This window comes from Pongo pygmaeus, chromosome 14 (assembly GCF_028885625.2).
Source record: "Pongo pygmaeus isolate AG05252 chromosome 14, NHGRI_mPonPyg2-v2.0_pri, whole genome shotgun sequence".
In the NCBI taxonomy this organism is placed as follows: domain Eukaryota; kingdom Metazoa; phylum Chordata; class Mammalia; order Primates; family Hominidae; genus Pongo; species Pongo pygmaeus.
In genome coordinates, this window is record NC_072387.2 from 42068248 (window position 1) to 42084406 (window position 16159).

Below are 16159 nucleotides of genomic sequence, written 5' to 3' on the forward strand. Positions count from 1 at the left end.
TTGTTTCCTTGCAGCATCTAAAAACAAAGCCAACGCACTTTCAGAAACTACTATGGTTCTCCAAAATTTCAAAGTGAAAAAAATGACAAAATTTTTCTTTGGAACACATCTGCACAAGAGGCTTTCCTTTAAAATTTGATAAAAGACCAAGGCCACACCACAAAACACAGAATATAAAACTGTGTATAGACAAAAATTAAAAACTAAGACAACTCCTTAAGAGAATCGCTTGCTAAAAAGTTTAAAAAACACGAAGACATGCTTTCTTAATTTTAAAATGTTTTTGGTTCCACACGAGTAGTCTATTTGTTTGCGTGCCTTTTTTATTCCTTGTGGCACCCCTCCCTTCTCAGAATAAACACTTAAAGATGAACAGACCGGGGGATCAAGCCGGTTCACTAAGATTTAGAGAGGAAGGCTGGGTCCATCTTAGCACTGAGACCGCACCCAGACTGCATTTGGATCGCTAAGGACTAAGAAAACAGTACAGATCCAGTTTTACCTCTTATACCATTAATTTTCCATAAAGCCTTCCAGAAACCTGACTCACAGCCAGAAACCCAAACCCCGTGGGCGGGATTTAAAACAAAACCCATTACGCCACCATTTCCGCCTTGCCTGCCTAGCAAACTTGCAAACATGGAAAAAGACGCACACGCAGGCAGCGCCTACGCCCCAAAGTGCGCAAGCGCACGGCGAGACCCCGCCCCTCGCGCTCCCACCAAGACGAGGCGCGCGCACCAGCAACCAGGGCCCGCTGGCGCCGCCCCGGGTTTCCGTTCCGGGGCCCGTCGGTCGCCGTTCGGTTCCGGTTCTGGCCCCGCCCTCACGCGGAAACCCTCCAGAAGTCTTAATATCCGGGACCAGAGGCTGGTTGCGGTGCGCATTTCCGGCAACGAGCGCAAAGGAAGGGATCCGGTTACGCCTCTTCCCGTCTTCCCAGCGGCCCAGGCTCTGGCTCTCGGTGCGGCAGCGCCATCTGGTGCCGAGTCTCCCGCCACCCGCGGAGGTGGCACGCGCCCTTCTCACGGAACCTTCCAGAGAAACCGCGGCCCCTGCTTTCCTTTCTCCCGCCCTGGAGGGGGAGGGACCCGAGTCTCCGCTCCGCCGAGTTCCCGCGCGGGAGGGACTTTGTGGCGACTCTGAAGCGGAAGCTGCTTGTAGGAGGAGGTTTACGAACCCAAAATGGAGCGGAAACTGGGTTGTTTCTCTAGTTTTAAGTCCAGAAGAAACGGTGTCCTTTTATTTTTTGCTTCTTTATGCCTTGTTGCTGGGTCATTCTCAGTCTTCCCTGTGTCAGTTCTTTAATCTTTGAGTACTGGGACCCTGTATTAATTGCCCGGTAGGAAGATGACACGAGCTTTGTGGCTTACATTGGCCTCTGCTGTAAAAGCTTTTGTTTCCTTTCGCCTATTAAAGCGCTGTTGTAAAAGCCTGCTGTGTATGTGTTAGGAACCCATCGAGAAGCAGAATGTAATAATTTGCTTTAAAATAGGCCATGGAAGTTTCAGAAAGGTAGCCTCAGAAATGCTCAATGTAGATTCGTTTGCATGTCATGTTTCTTTTAGATAATCAGAGAAAGGAAAAATAATTCCCCCAAAGTTAGTAAAATCAACACATTTTCCTTTAATAATGAGTTGTTTTTTTCCTGTAATCTTGGAGTACTAACAGTGTTGTTTTAAGTGTTTTATTGGAATGGTGCTGTGGATATCAAAATATATAATGAAACAAATTTCCTTTAGAATTTAGATGGTACATGTTAACTTGGCTCTTTGATTGTATTTCTCCAATAGTAGTGGTTCTCAAACTGGAGCATGCATCCAGATTCTCTAGAAGACTTGTTAAAACAGATTGCTGGGCCTCAACCCCAGAGTTTATAACTGGGAGGGAAGGTCTGGCGATACAGCTGGATTAGTGTAGCTCTAATAAAATCTCAGGTGATTCTGATGCTGTTAGTACTAGGACCACACCTGGAATAATTTAGAGTTCAGGATTGCTTTGTCAATAATGCTTTTTGCTATTTCAGGAGAGACGGCACTAAATTATACTGATGATACTAAGCCTGCACAAGTTAGTAGTCCTTTTGACTCCGTGGATGGGAAGTAGGAAACTAAACCCTAGAACCAGTAGAGAGCTACATAAATATCTGCATATGATCATGTGATAGAGGGTGCTGTAATACCAAGTATACTAAATATTTCAGTTGTTATGAAGTAATTGTTCTTTAGCTGTTAAATTAGAAATGACTAAAATTAAGGACAAAATAGTTTAAACAAACATACTAATTTTACCCTTTGGAAGACGCCAGGTTTTTTCAGTCTTTTGCATTTCCTCAAGTTCCCTTGTTTTACGGAATTCTCTACCCCCAGCCCACTCTCATCCCTACCATGCCATTTATAAATGTACACAGTGCTTACATTATAAAAAATGATCATCTCAGAACTTGTCTCATCTTTTCAGCAGGACTTTTCTCAATTCTGTCAAATTCTGACTGTGCCACTGCCTTTATTGACACTAATTAAATCACACAGTGATTAAAGTGTGCTGCATACTGTAACTTTTGTGATTGCTACAAATAGAAATACAGATATTGTTAGATAAATTTATGTTTATGATAATCAGTTCCTAAAATGTAGAAGGCAGTCGGTTTTCTGGTCTCAATTTTATTTAAATCACTGCTATTTTGTTTACTGGATGTAAGTTTCCCCCCCTCTGCTCCTCTAGCCTGAATGGGCCTTCATGAAAGAAGAAAAAAAAGGTTGAGAACAACTGTCTTAAAACCATGGTATTTCCCTAATAGGCTAGTACCATGTATTTGGATAATTACTGATGAATCATTTAAATCAGGGAAAGATGCATGGTTTTGTTTTTTTTGTTGTTTTTTCTCTTTTTTTTTGTTTTGAGATGGAGTCTTGCTCTGTCTTCCAGTCTGGAAGTACAGTGGCCCGATTTCGGCTCACTGCAACCTCTGCCTCCCGGGTTCAAGCGATTCTCCTGCCTCAACCTCCTGAGTAGCTGGGACTACAGGCGTGTGCCACCACACTGGGTAATTTTTTTGTTTTATTTATTTATTTATTTATTTGAGACGGGGTTTTGCTCTTGTTGCCCAGGCTGGGGTGCAATGGTGTGATCTCAGCTCACCACAGCCTCTGCTCCCAGGTTCAAGTGAGTCTCCTGCCTCAGCCTTCCTGAGTAGCTGGGATTACAGGCATGTGCCACCATGCCTGGCTAAAATTTTGTATTTTTGTTAGTAGAGATCGGTTTTCTCCATGTTGGTCAGGCTGGTCTCGAATTCCTGACCTCGGGTGATCCACCCGCCTCGGCCTCTCAAAGTTATGGGATTACAGGTGTGAGCCACCGCGCCTGGCCTAATTTTCTGTATTTTTAGTAGAGACGGGGTTTCACCGTGTTAGCCAGGATGATCTCGATCTCCTGACCTCGTGAATCGCCTGCCTCGGCCTCCCAAAGTGCTGGGATTACGGGCGTGAGCCACTGTGCCTGGCCCGAAAGGTGAATATTCTTTGCCTTATTTTAAACCTATATTGTAATAAATTCACTAATGAAGCAGGCAGATAAGATGTAAAGCACACTTCATTAGTAATGCTATATTTCATATACCTGCTGTATTTTGGGAGCATTATTGCTATCATTTGGTTTGTTGGATCCCTCCAAATCTCACGTTGAAATTTGATCCCCAGTGTTGGAGGTGGGGCTTAATGGGAGATGTTTTCAGGCATGGGGGTGGATCCCTGACACAGGGCTTGGTGCCCTCCTAGTGATAATGAGTGAGTTCTCTATTAGTTCCTGTCAGAGCTGGTTGTTAAGAGCCTGGCACCTCCCTCCTATCGATTTTCTTGCTGCTTTGTCTTGCTTCCTCGCTTACCATGTGATCTCTGCACATGTTGGTTCCCCTTCACCTTCAGCCACAGGTGGAAACAGCCTGAGGCCCTCACCAGAAACAGCTGCTGGTACCATGCTTCTTGTACAGCCTGCAGAACTGTGAGCCAAGTAAACCTCTTTTCTTCATAAATTACCCAGCCTCAGGTATTCCTTTATAGAAAAATAAACGGACTAAGTTGTTAAATAACCTTATTTTGTTGACTAAAAGTAATTAGTATTTTATGACATTTATTTATTATGGCTGTTAACATTACAATTTATCCTGGCTAATTTCATCAGTAAACACTCTTATGAAATGATACTGTAGTTTACTTTCAACCAAGAATTGGTTGACTTTGATACAGTAATTAGATTAGGATTCCCACATCAGATTTTCTTTCAAAAATAATTCCTATTATTATGTGGAAGCCTCCTTTTCTGATTTTTTTCTCTTATTTTCTAAGAACATAATATGTAAATGGATGTATAATGAATATTTGTGGCAAAAAGCATTTTTCTAAGAAGAATTAAGTTGATTCAGCTGTTAAAGGGGTCTTAGTTGTTAGAGCTTTTTGGCGGTTTATTTGCTATAATCAATAGACTTATTAATACTTTTAATTTTAGCCTAACAGTACTAATAGTCACATTTTGACTAACTATTAGGCCAATTTTTCTTTGTCATTCATTGGTATTTGAGTCTCTGTAGCCTTTATACTGCCCTATTTTTGGTTTGCCACATTTTAAATCTCAAACTACCTATAATTTATACTGTTAGTCTTTGGAAATAAGTTTGAATTGACTATTCTGCTAAACTCATTTTAATGACCATGCTCCCTTGTGATGAGCTAAATTTATTTATTACTGTGTTGACGGATTAATTTTTTTTTTTTTGGAGACAGTCTCACTCTGTCGCCCAGGCTGCAATGTAGTGGTGCAGTCTCCACTTACTGCAACCTCCACCTCCTGGGCTCAAGTGATTCTCCTGCCTCAGCCTCCTGAGTAGCTGGGATTACAGGCAAGATTAATGTTTTTTATTTGTAATCAATTTAAGCCTAATACATGTTCTAATAATTTTTATATTTCTTATATGGATAAATTATAATAATTATTTTAAAGTGAGAGTATTGATGTAGATCATACTTTTATTTGGAATAGCTCATTTTAAGCCCCTGATACTTGATATGGATAAAATATTTTAAATGTTTAATAAAATGTTGAAATATATTTAACTTTACTATACTAATTTGAGCCCTGCCAATTATAATACTTTAGAAAAAGTGAAAATATAATAGTACATTTATACGGCTTTTAAGTATTCACAAAATAGTCATTTCCCAGTAGATGTTTTTCAGCTCTTATGATACAGTGTTTTCTTTTTCTTTTGGCCATGTATTGATCAGAATTAGTCATTAACTTTACTAAACAACTGAATTTAGTTTGTCAGCCTTGATGGTTGGGTTACACAGATGTAACTATTGTGTCAACCCCACTGTTTTAAATATGTTCCTATGCCAGATGAAATTTGATCCCTTTAAGCAAATTTCTGTTAAACACTTTGTATCAGTTTCAATAATGTTTCCCCAATGAACATTCCTACTGTACAAAATTTTACATATGTGTATTTACGTATTTGTACTTTTTTCACAAATGTGGGAATTTAGGATACTATGTTTGTAAAAATTGGGTAATTTTTCTTGAAGATAATTTTTAAAATTACAACAAAACATAGGGCCCTGAGAAGAAGAGGTAAAATATATGGAAGAGCAAGTGTATATAGATAATTTTGTAATGTAACCTTGAGAGAAATATAGAAAACTGAGACAACATAAGCCAAAGGAAAGGAATTGGGATGTGAAACCTTTAGGGTAGAGCAGTGCTCTGCTGTGGTCATTTATGCCTTGGCATTAAGTTCTTTTGAATATAAAACAATGCATTTAGAAAGATTTTAAGACTATATCACAGTGCACTGGCATTTTCTTCTTCAATTTTCCAGGGCTAAATAAGGTAATTGAATAATAAAACTTAAAAGCACTGTTCATTTCATGAAGATGCAAGAAAAAATATTTCTTAACAATTTTTATTTACAAGAAGGAAAAACATATTCATAAGAATCTTAGATGATTAGTAGGTTAAGGAAATAAAAAGTTTGTTAGGAGGAAGGAATACTAGTTATTGAACAATGCCAATTTTTTCTATTTAAAAATACTTAAAATGCCATTAGTTGATTTATTTAATGAGCCATCAGCCTTTATTTTAGATTCACTATAACTCTGATCTCCTAAACCTGCTTTTCCTATCAGGTCTTAAATATTTCATCCCTGCTTTCTTTTACAATATAGTTTTTGGGAATATAACTATGATGTTGATAAGTAATGCTAGGTGAAGGAAAAAGTTAAAACAACTCCAATATTAGGCAGTGATATATCATAGAAAAATAAATGAACCAAAGGTAGGGGAAGTGATTTTTTTTTTGGAGGAAGAAAACAGAAATGAGAACAAGAGGACATGGCTGACTGCTGAAAAACTGACCAAGTTCCTCTTCAGTCTTCTAACAGAATTTGGAAGATGTTCTTAGCATGCAACTGTTGGTTGAAAAAAAACCAAATGTACAAGGGCCATCAGTTCTTAAAAGTGGAATAGTGCATAGAAAGCTTATTGACACAACATAGCAGTTTGATGAAATGGACTGAAGCCATTTCTGTGGAGTGGACTCGTGTGGAAAATGTGTTGCCTGATTCACAAAATTGTACACAGTTAAATGTTGCTATATAGGTAAGGTTTTGCAAACTCAGGACTCTCAGGAAACATCAAAGGTATATAGTTGGCACACTTAATTTTAGATATGTGTGGTACATTTGTGATTTAAAAAAAAAAAAATATTTCCAGGAATGCTTAAGAAGATTATACCACCTCATGCTATAAAATAAAACTAACTTGGAGAATTCAACAATGTTTGCTGTTTTAATATGCATCTTACAAAGATAAACACTGAGAGTATTTACTGCAATGCCCTGAATATAGTATGCCTAAAGAATTTTCTGTATAAAAATAATTGTATTTATTTTAGTTAAAAATTGAGTAAAATATACATGCATCAAAATAAATTCTAGGTAGACTAAAGTGATATATGTAAAGAAAGACAAAATCAAAAATCAGGAAATTGCTGGTGAATATCTAATTTCTGGATAGAAAAGTACTTTTTTAAATCACAAAAGCAATCAGTAATCAAAAGAAAAGATGACTGATAATTATTACCATTTAAATATTTTTAAACTTATGTGTTAACAATTTATAGAACAAATAAGTTCGAGAAAATGTTTGTCCTTAGCATGTCAGTTAATTAAAATAAAACACAAAATCTTCATACAGTTCAGCAAAGGACATCTTGGTTTGTGCTTTGGAGAATTTATTGGGTTTTTTTTGGTTACTGAGTAATAGTTCAGTTAGATGTGTTGCTATAGCTATACATTCTACCATCTTATGTTTTCAAAATATTAAGTGTCCTCATTTATTTTTCGTGTAATTGAGAATAAACTGAAATCAAGTAATACACATTCTCTCATAAAATAAATATACTCGGTCATTGAATTGTAAAGTGTGGACCCCAGGATGATATCAACATCACCTGGAAACTTGTTAGAAATACACATTCTTGACCCCTGACCAAAATCTATTGAATGAGAAACAGGGTGAAGCCCAGCATTTTGAAATCTAAAAATCCATGTTTTAACCCATTTGGGGATACTAAATAAACTGCTGTAGTCCTTCAATAAGCCCATCACACATTTTCACCATGTCATCTATAGGCACTTTTTCTACAGTGTTAACATCATCTTCATCATCACTATTATCATAATCACCTTGATTAAGAACCATTTTGGCTATTTCCCCATGGATCAATGAATGAATAATTAGAGCTGCATTATTGCTGGTAAAAACTTTTACATGACATCTGTTTCTTCCATCTTACTGCCAGACTGAAGGTGTATTTTTTTGTATATGTATGGAGGTCAGACATCATTTTTTTTTCTCATGTGACATATAGAAACCTTCAAAGTCACCACCTTGTTGATCACCATCACTGAACATGGTTATGGCCCAGAGGTTTTGCCAGGCATGCACAACTGTGTATTTGTCACTGTATTCCAAACATGGGCATTCTTCATGCTAAACTCCTTTTGAAAACTTTCCACACTCATGCCTCTGTTCACAGTTGCTAGCATGCTGATCAAGAAACTGTTTTTATATTTATTCTTTATTGATCCAAGAACACCCTAGTCACATGGATGAATTAATGAAGTCACAATTAGGGTAAAATACATGACCTAAACATTTTTGATGAGAATTTCTGCTGGATGATGAGCAGAATCCTTATCAGGCAGTACCAAAATCTTGCAGTCGTTAATCATTCAGTCTAGATTCCTTACAGCAAGCAAGAGCCACTAGTACCAAATGTTTGTGAAACCAATCAGAAAAGATATCCCTAACTCTCTATGCCTTTTTGTTAGCATAATAATTTACTGGTAAGAAATTTACTCCTTGAAAACAACAAGGATATAAGCTTTTGTCTGTCATAGCAAGGTTACCTTTATGCATGCCTGCTGCATTAGCACATCCCAGAACAGTTATTCTGTCCTTAGCATCCTTAATTCCTATTGAAGCTGTCTCACCAGCTGTAGTCAGTGTTTTTCTGGTGCAATAATGCCGAAACAGTGATGTTTCATCAGCATTACAGACCTGTCCTGGTATCAGATTTTCGTCAGTGATGAACTTGGTAACCTCATCAGTGAATTTCTCCCTTGCTTCATGATCAGGAAATGGTTCATTACTACAAATCTCCAAACCTTAACGCTGTGCTTTTTCTTAAATTTCTGCAACTAGTCTGTTGAATATTCACAGTTCCCTTCAATTTTCAGTTCATCGTGATAGATCTTTGCAAGTTTCATGTTCAGCATAGCATTAAGTGGCATGTATTCGCGGTGACACTGATGGTTCCATTCTTTCAATACACATTCAAGGACTCCATATTTCACTCCATGCATTGCTTTTCTATTTTTCATTAACTTCTGTTCATCACTTTCAGCACAGAACTTCAACAATGTATCCTTCTCTTTCTTTAGGTCGTATATGGTGGTCACTCCAACACTATACTCTTCTATAAGTCATTTTCCACTTATACCACCATCCAGTTCTTCAACAGCTTGACTTTCTGTGCCATAGATAAGTATAAGTGCTTCCTCTTTTCTTTACTACTGTTACTCATAAGGGTATCTGCAGATCTTTTTACATTTTCCACAATACCTTTATACCACAGAGAAGAGAATAAGCAAAACAAAACAACATAATGAGTAAGGCATGTAGGTCTTGGCCTCATGTAGGGCATCACGGGTAACCTGTCATTGGTGTGTCTTGCCTGACACGTGCCATTTTATTACCCTTTGTGGATGTGCCTGCATGAGGAAATCTGGGGCATGTGTGGAAAAGATACTTCACAGCTGAAGGGGACTGGGAGGGTCTCTTTGGAGACATTAAGTAAACTGTGTTGTGTATCTGCATTTTGACTGATCCATCACATGAGGTCAGGTGTGGAATTTTCAACTTGTGACTTCGTGTCAGCACACAAAAAGTTTTGGATTTGGGGGCATTTCAATTTTGGATTTTCAGATTAGGGATGGTTAAGATGTAATTTCATTATGAGTAAATAGATTAAATACTCCAACCAAAAGGCAGAGATTGTCAGGCTGGATTTTCAAAAGCAAGATCCAACTATCTGCTGTCTACAAGAGACAAGCTTTTTCTTTTTTCTTTTCTTTTTTTTTTTTTTTTTTTGAGGCAGAGTCTCACTCTGTCAGCCAGGCTGGAGTACAGTGTCGGGATCTTGGCTCAAAGCAAACTCCACATCCCGGATTCAAGTGATTCTCCTGCCTCATCCTCCTGAGTAGCTGGGATTACAGGTGCCCACCACCATACTGGCTCATTTTTGTATTACTGATAGAGACAGGGTTTCACCATGTTGGCCAGGCTGGTCTTGAACTCCTGACCTCAGGTGATCCACCCACCTTGGCCTCCCAAAGTGCTGGGATTATAGATATGAGCCACCACAGGTTGCCATGAGATACACTTTAGATTCAAAAATTTAGTCTGAAAGTTGATAGAAAATGATACATCATACAAACAGTAACCATTAAAGACCTTCAGTGAATATACTAATATTAGACAAAATACACTTTGAGACAAAAATAAATAAAATACTTGAGACAGAGTACATTTCATAGTGATAAGGGGGTTAATTCAACATGAAAATAGAAAAGTTAGATATATACCTCAGATTTCCCCAAGTACATGGAGCAATAAATCACAGAACTGAAGAGAGATGTAGACAAACAATAATAATTGGAGACTTCAACACCCCAATCTCGATAATTGATGAACAACTAGATAAAAAATTAGCAAGGATATGTTTTGTATCACTTAACACTTACACAACACGATCAGCAGACTAGACCTAACTGACCTCTATCCACCAAACAAAAGCAGAATACACATTCCTCACAAGCACACAGACGTCTTGTCCTCCAAAATAGACCATATTCTAGGCCATAAAACACATCTGAATACATTTAAAAGGAATAAAATCACATAAAGTATGTTCTTTGACTGTAACAGATAAATCAGAAACCACCAACAGAAGGTAAAATCCTTTTGTGGTGATGGAAACATTCTAAGACTAGATTGTGGTGCAAGTGAACAACTCATTTACTAAAAATAATCATTGAATTATATACTTAAACTATAAATTTTATATGTAAATTATACCTCAATAAAGCTGTTAAGAAATGAATGAAAGGAGAAGCACATTCACTATAGCAACAAAACTTTAAGAATACCTTTACTGAGGAATATTTGTGACCTATAGGAATAAAAAGTGATTAAGCTTTGAAAGAATTAAAAATAGAAATAAATAATAGACAGACTATGTTTCCATATGTCAAAAATAATACTTCCAAATGTCACTTACCTCCAAATTATAGATTTGACACAATTTTAGTAAAAAGCATAATGAAAGTTTGATTTTCTGACTTAAAATCATTCTAAAGTTTATCTGGAAGGTTAAAAACATACAAAAATTCACAGAATATTTTGAAAGGAAGAGAAATGAATTACACAGGCTATGGTAGACACTGAACCATATTTTAAAGCTATACTGTACTAGCTAAAATATAATATGGATACAGGAATAGAAGATTAAACAAAATAAGAAATAAGACATTTTATTTGTTTTTAATACATATTAAAAATACATTGCCAAACATTTTGAAATGGATAATTCAATAATTTTTATTGATACAAAGAGTTGCATTTGATCTAGCAATTATACTTCTGGGAATTTTTTTAATGGAAATAATCCTGAAACTCGGTGAGGCAAATATGAATTCCAGTTTCATTCATAAATGTACAAAATTGGAAACAACCTAAACACCTAGGTAGGAGATTAGTCAAAATAATCATAGTTGTAGTTGTTTAACTTACAACTCAGAAGTAGGCATCTTATGCAGTTATTAAAGTAATTTTAAGTAGCATGTGAATATAAGGAATAATGCTTATAAATTTTATGTTACATGACAGGACGTAAAGGTATATAAATAGTGTGAATATAAGTATATAAGTAAAACAAAAATAAATTTTCATGAGATTAATGGGAAATATACCAATATGTTAATAGTAATTTTGTATTTGATCATAGTTTGAGTAGAATTTTAAATATTTATAATTTACAATTATAAAACTAAGCACTTTTTTTTTTTTTGAGATGGAGTTTCACTCTGTGGCCAGGATGGAGTGTAGTGACGCGATCTTGGCTCACTGCAACCTTCGCCTCCAGGGTTCAAGTGATTCTCCTGCCTCAGCCTCCCAAGTAGCTGGGACTACAGGCACCCACCACCACGCCTGTCTAATTTTTGTATTTTTAGTAGAGACAGGGTTTCACCATGTTGGCCAGGATGGTCTTGATGTCTTGACCTCATAATCCACCTGCCTCAGCCTCCCAGAGTGCTGGGATTACAGGTGTGAGCCACTGTGCCTGGCTGCAAGCATTATTTTAATTAAAATTTTCCCAATAATTATATCAAAATTTTAGAATTTATAGTTTAGTTTTCAGGATTCACAGCAAATTTTTTAAAAGATTTCTATTTTTAACATATTCATTATATTATTCTTAGAGTTTGGTGAATATGCTAAATGCCTCTCCCTTTCATGAGTTTATGAATTTCAGTTATATCTTCTCTTCACCGTCGGGTGTCTGGCCTAATCAATACTAATAGATATTTAACCATATTTTAAAGCTATAATAATTAAAATAGTATAATACTTATATAGGGAGGAACATTAAATACTCAGGAGATGTAATTTTTTTAGCCTCTTAATTTGGCAGTGTATCTCAAAATGTGGTATGTATCAAAATAATCTGGCCCCAATTTCATAGCTTCTAAGTGGGATGCAGCTCTGCCATGTATTTCTTGAAGGCAGTGATGGTGGCAGTGATTCTAAAAGAGAAATTTTCAATTTTGTAGCTGATTCGCATAGAGGGCTTGTGACTCCATCACCTACTGTCTGTGTGACCCTATGCAAGTTATCTAACCTTCCATGCCTCAGACTCTTCCTCTCTAGAGGAACTGAGCATAATAATAGTGCCTTCTTCATAGGGTTATTATGATAGTTATATGAATTAATACATGTAATGTGCCAGGTACTATGTATAGTAAGTATCAAATATCTGCTATTATTATGCTAAGGCCTGTTATTACAAAGTAAAGTTACCTAATATTTATTATTTGTTATGTGTTATAAATTGTTAGGCACATTGAAGATATAAATGCATGATCTCCTTTATTTTTCATATCCACTCAATATGCTGAATGTTGTCATACCCATTTTAGAGGTTGGAAAAGTGAGGTCCAGAGAGGTTTAGCTGGCTGAGTGTGACTGAGAAGAAAAGGCTTGGGGCTGCAAACTCCACAGAGATAAAAGTGAAGTAATTTTCCAGTAAATGTTGGGGTTAGGATCAAAATTATGTGTAATTTATTTCAAAAGCCCTCCTAGTGTTTGGCAAATTTTAAGTGTGCAAACTTTGAAAGCATACCTTGGTTTTCCTGGGTTCACCTCAGGGCATTTTCTTTTAGTAGGTCTGGATGTAGGGCCCAGGAATCTGCATTTAACAACAAACACCTCCAGGTGATTCTGAGGCTGGTAGTCTAAGGATCACAGTGTCAGAAACTCCGCACTAGGTCATGTTCTGAGATAACTAAGAAAGGATGTAGGAAGTAATCATAAAGGGTTTCAAAATATGTTTAAGGTCATATGTAACTAGTTATATCTGAACTGAAACTAGGTGTTAGGTGCCCTCTCAATCCATTCCTCTTTTTCACATCAGAGACCTTAAGCCTGGATTTTTCTCTTAGCCTAGCATCAAATCAGCTAAGCCCATATCTGCTATTTCTCTAACCTCTTGCTGGGCTTCAGCAAAGCTTCTGCAGGGGAGAGGGCTTGTTTATTTTTAGTCAGAGGCCAGACCAGCAGAGGAGCTAAAAGGCTCCAACTGTCTGCATTAGCTTTTCATGAAGTTTTTGGGAAAGAAGAGAATGGCCTTATTAGGTGTAAACCTTTTTTATCCTGAAATTATTTTGTAATTGGGAGGTTTGTTTTTATTATAAATTTCAATACCCTGGATACATTCTTGTAAGTTCTAATGCTATTCTCTAAGCTGCTGATCATCCCAAACAGCTGTTCGTTCCTCTATAGTCCAACCTAACCTCAGTTAGATTTTTGAGAGAATGGATGGTGATCTAATGGAAAGAGTAAACAACTTGGAGTTAGGAAATACTGCTTGAGAATTGTCCTGCTAGACACTAGTTAAGTGAACCTAGAAAAGTCCCTGATCCTCTGCAAACTTCAATTATTTCACTTAAAAAATTGAGATAATAAGGTCTTAGTACTTAACATCACAATTATGAGAATCACATGAAACAAGTTAGGTAAATGGACTTTGCCCACTGTTCTATGATGTTCAATCTCTTGTTAGTATTAGACCCATTTTTATAGTCTGACCCATTTTGATAGTCTGATGTGGTATTCCTGAGGCCCCAGGTTTGGAGATAATAATATTTCTTCTTCAGAAAAATAAATGACAGAGCCATGGCTGTGGAGCTTTCATAGACACAGGGCTCTTTAGTGAAGCAAGAACTGGCAAAGTAGGAACACACAAAGGTTAATGCTGTCATGTTTACTGTTAAAACTGGCATTTTGCACAATGCAATTGACTTTCAATACATTAGATTTCTTATGGAAAAATTCATAAGGTAAAATAAAATCAAGATGATGTTTAATTGTTCTTTTTTATAATAGGGTTCAGATATTCATGAAGAATGCTTTCAATGCTTATTCATTTCCTTCCCGCCTCCCTTTTCTTTTCCTTTCTCACTTTTTAAAAATTTCTTTTTAAAGAGACAGAGTCTCACTCTGTCACTCAGGCTGGAGTGCAGTGGCATGATTCTAGCTCACTGCAGCCTCCTCCACCCAAGGCTCCTGAGTGACTGAGACCACAGGGGCGCCACCTTTCCCAGCTAATTCTTTTTTATTTTTTGTAGAGATGGGGGTCTCGCTAAGTTGCCCAGGCTGGTTTCAAACTCCTGGCCTCAAGTGACCCTCCCACCTTAGTGTCCCAAAGCATTGAGATTACAGACATAAGCCACTGCCCACTGTCTTTTCCGTACTCCTATTTCTCACATTTCTATTCCTATTCTAAAACTTACTTTTATAAAAATCATTTTAAACATTCTGGATTTATGGTGGATTACCAACTTCTCTCACATGTTTAAATTATCTTCCTAATAATGCATTAAAGACTTAGGGAGGGCCTAATTCATTTTGGTAAGGAAAGCATACAACTTTTTTTGTGTGTTTGTGTGAGACAGGGTCTCACTGTGTCTTCCAGGCTGGAGTGCAGTGGTGTGATCTTGGCTTCTCCTGGGTTCAAGCGATCCTCCCACCTCAGCCTCCCAAGTAGCTGGGACCACAAGCACACACCATCATGCCTGGCTAATTTTTGTATTTTTTGTAGAGATGAGGTTTAGTCAAGCATGCAACTTTTTACTTGAAGCAGCCATTTGGTGATTCACCAGTTTGAAAAAAGCAGATTCATCAAACAGTACCTAGCTGGATGATATCATTCCACCTCTCATTCAATCTGTAGGGCACCATTGAGTGTACTGAATTCACAAGAGATAAGAAGTCTTCTGTAAAGAAATCCTTACTGTTGCTCCTTTAACCCCTTAGATTGAAAGAATATTGTTTCCCTCCTCCACTTCCTCTCCTTCTTCTAGTCCCTCTTCTTCTCTCCCTCCTTCTCTTCTTTAAAATTAGGATAATGTATTGCTTTTGTTTCAGAAGCTTACATACATTGAACTTGATTTTTTAAATTCAGATTTCACCCAGGCAAGGTAATGGCTTCTGATGATTTCCAAGAAAGTATTATTTCCAAGTAGCATAATACCCTTGTATAAATCTGGGGAAAAAATCTCCTCTTGAATTTTCATGTTATTCTACAAATACGTTTTTAAAAATCTTGCAGCCATTAGTTTTCAAATGATCTTATTCAGGGAAATTATTGCCCACTTTCTTGAAATTTATGAAGAATTTACATTCTTCGTAAGATTCAATATTTCATTATTTGCCATATTTCCTGCAGGACAGTAATTGTATCTTATTTCTCTTTATATTTCTAGTACTATCACTGTATGTGTTACATAGAAGGTGCTCTGTAAATGATTTTTTTAACTATTTTTATTGCTTATTGAAAACTCAGAATGGAAAACTTTGGAAAGGGTGAGACCTTTGCAGAAATGATTTAATCCTTTCTCTTCCACTCCCACCACTCATTTAGTAAGCCAAGGTATAAGTCCTTGCTAAGAGACAGGAGTTTAGTATAAACCCTTGCTAAGAGGCAGGAAGGTATACCTATAGAATGTTTCCTCAGAGGCTATAGAGAATTTAGGGAGAACGAGATGTTGACATGACCATGGTCTCTAACTTGAAATTATAGCTGTGAGAGTTTCTTTTTCTGTGCATCGGATCATTCTCAAGGGCAATGACAGAGAAGCACAAGGGAGTAAGCGGCCATGTCATTTAAACCAATAAACAAACTATTTCATGAGAATAAAAACCATTTAAGATTGTAAAAAGCCAAATGTAGTAAAAAGTCATTTTGTAATAAAGGTGGAAATAC

The 16159-nt window shown here is 36.9% G+C and overlaps 1 long non-coding RNA gene across 1 annotated transcript in view; it reads left to right on the top strand.

The window, feature by feature from the left end:
• The first annotated feature begins 790 nt into the window (after positions 1 to 790).
• The window catches only part of LOC129011238 (uncharacterized), a 64639-nt gene continuing 49270 nt past the window's right edge, over positions 791 to 16159 (top strand). The window contains exons 1-2 of the long non-coding RNA XR_008493288.2: positions 791 to 3046; positions 3924 to 4044. This is a non-coding gene — a long non-coding RNA (uncharacterized LOC129011238). The remainder of the gene's footprint in view (positions 3047 to 3923; positions 4045 to 16159) is intronic.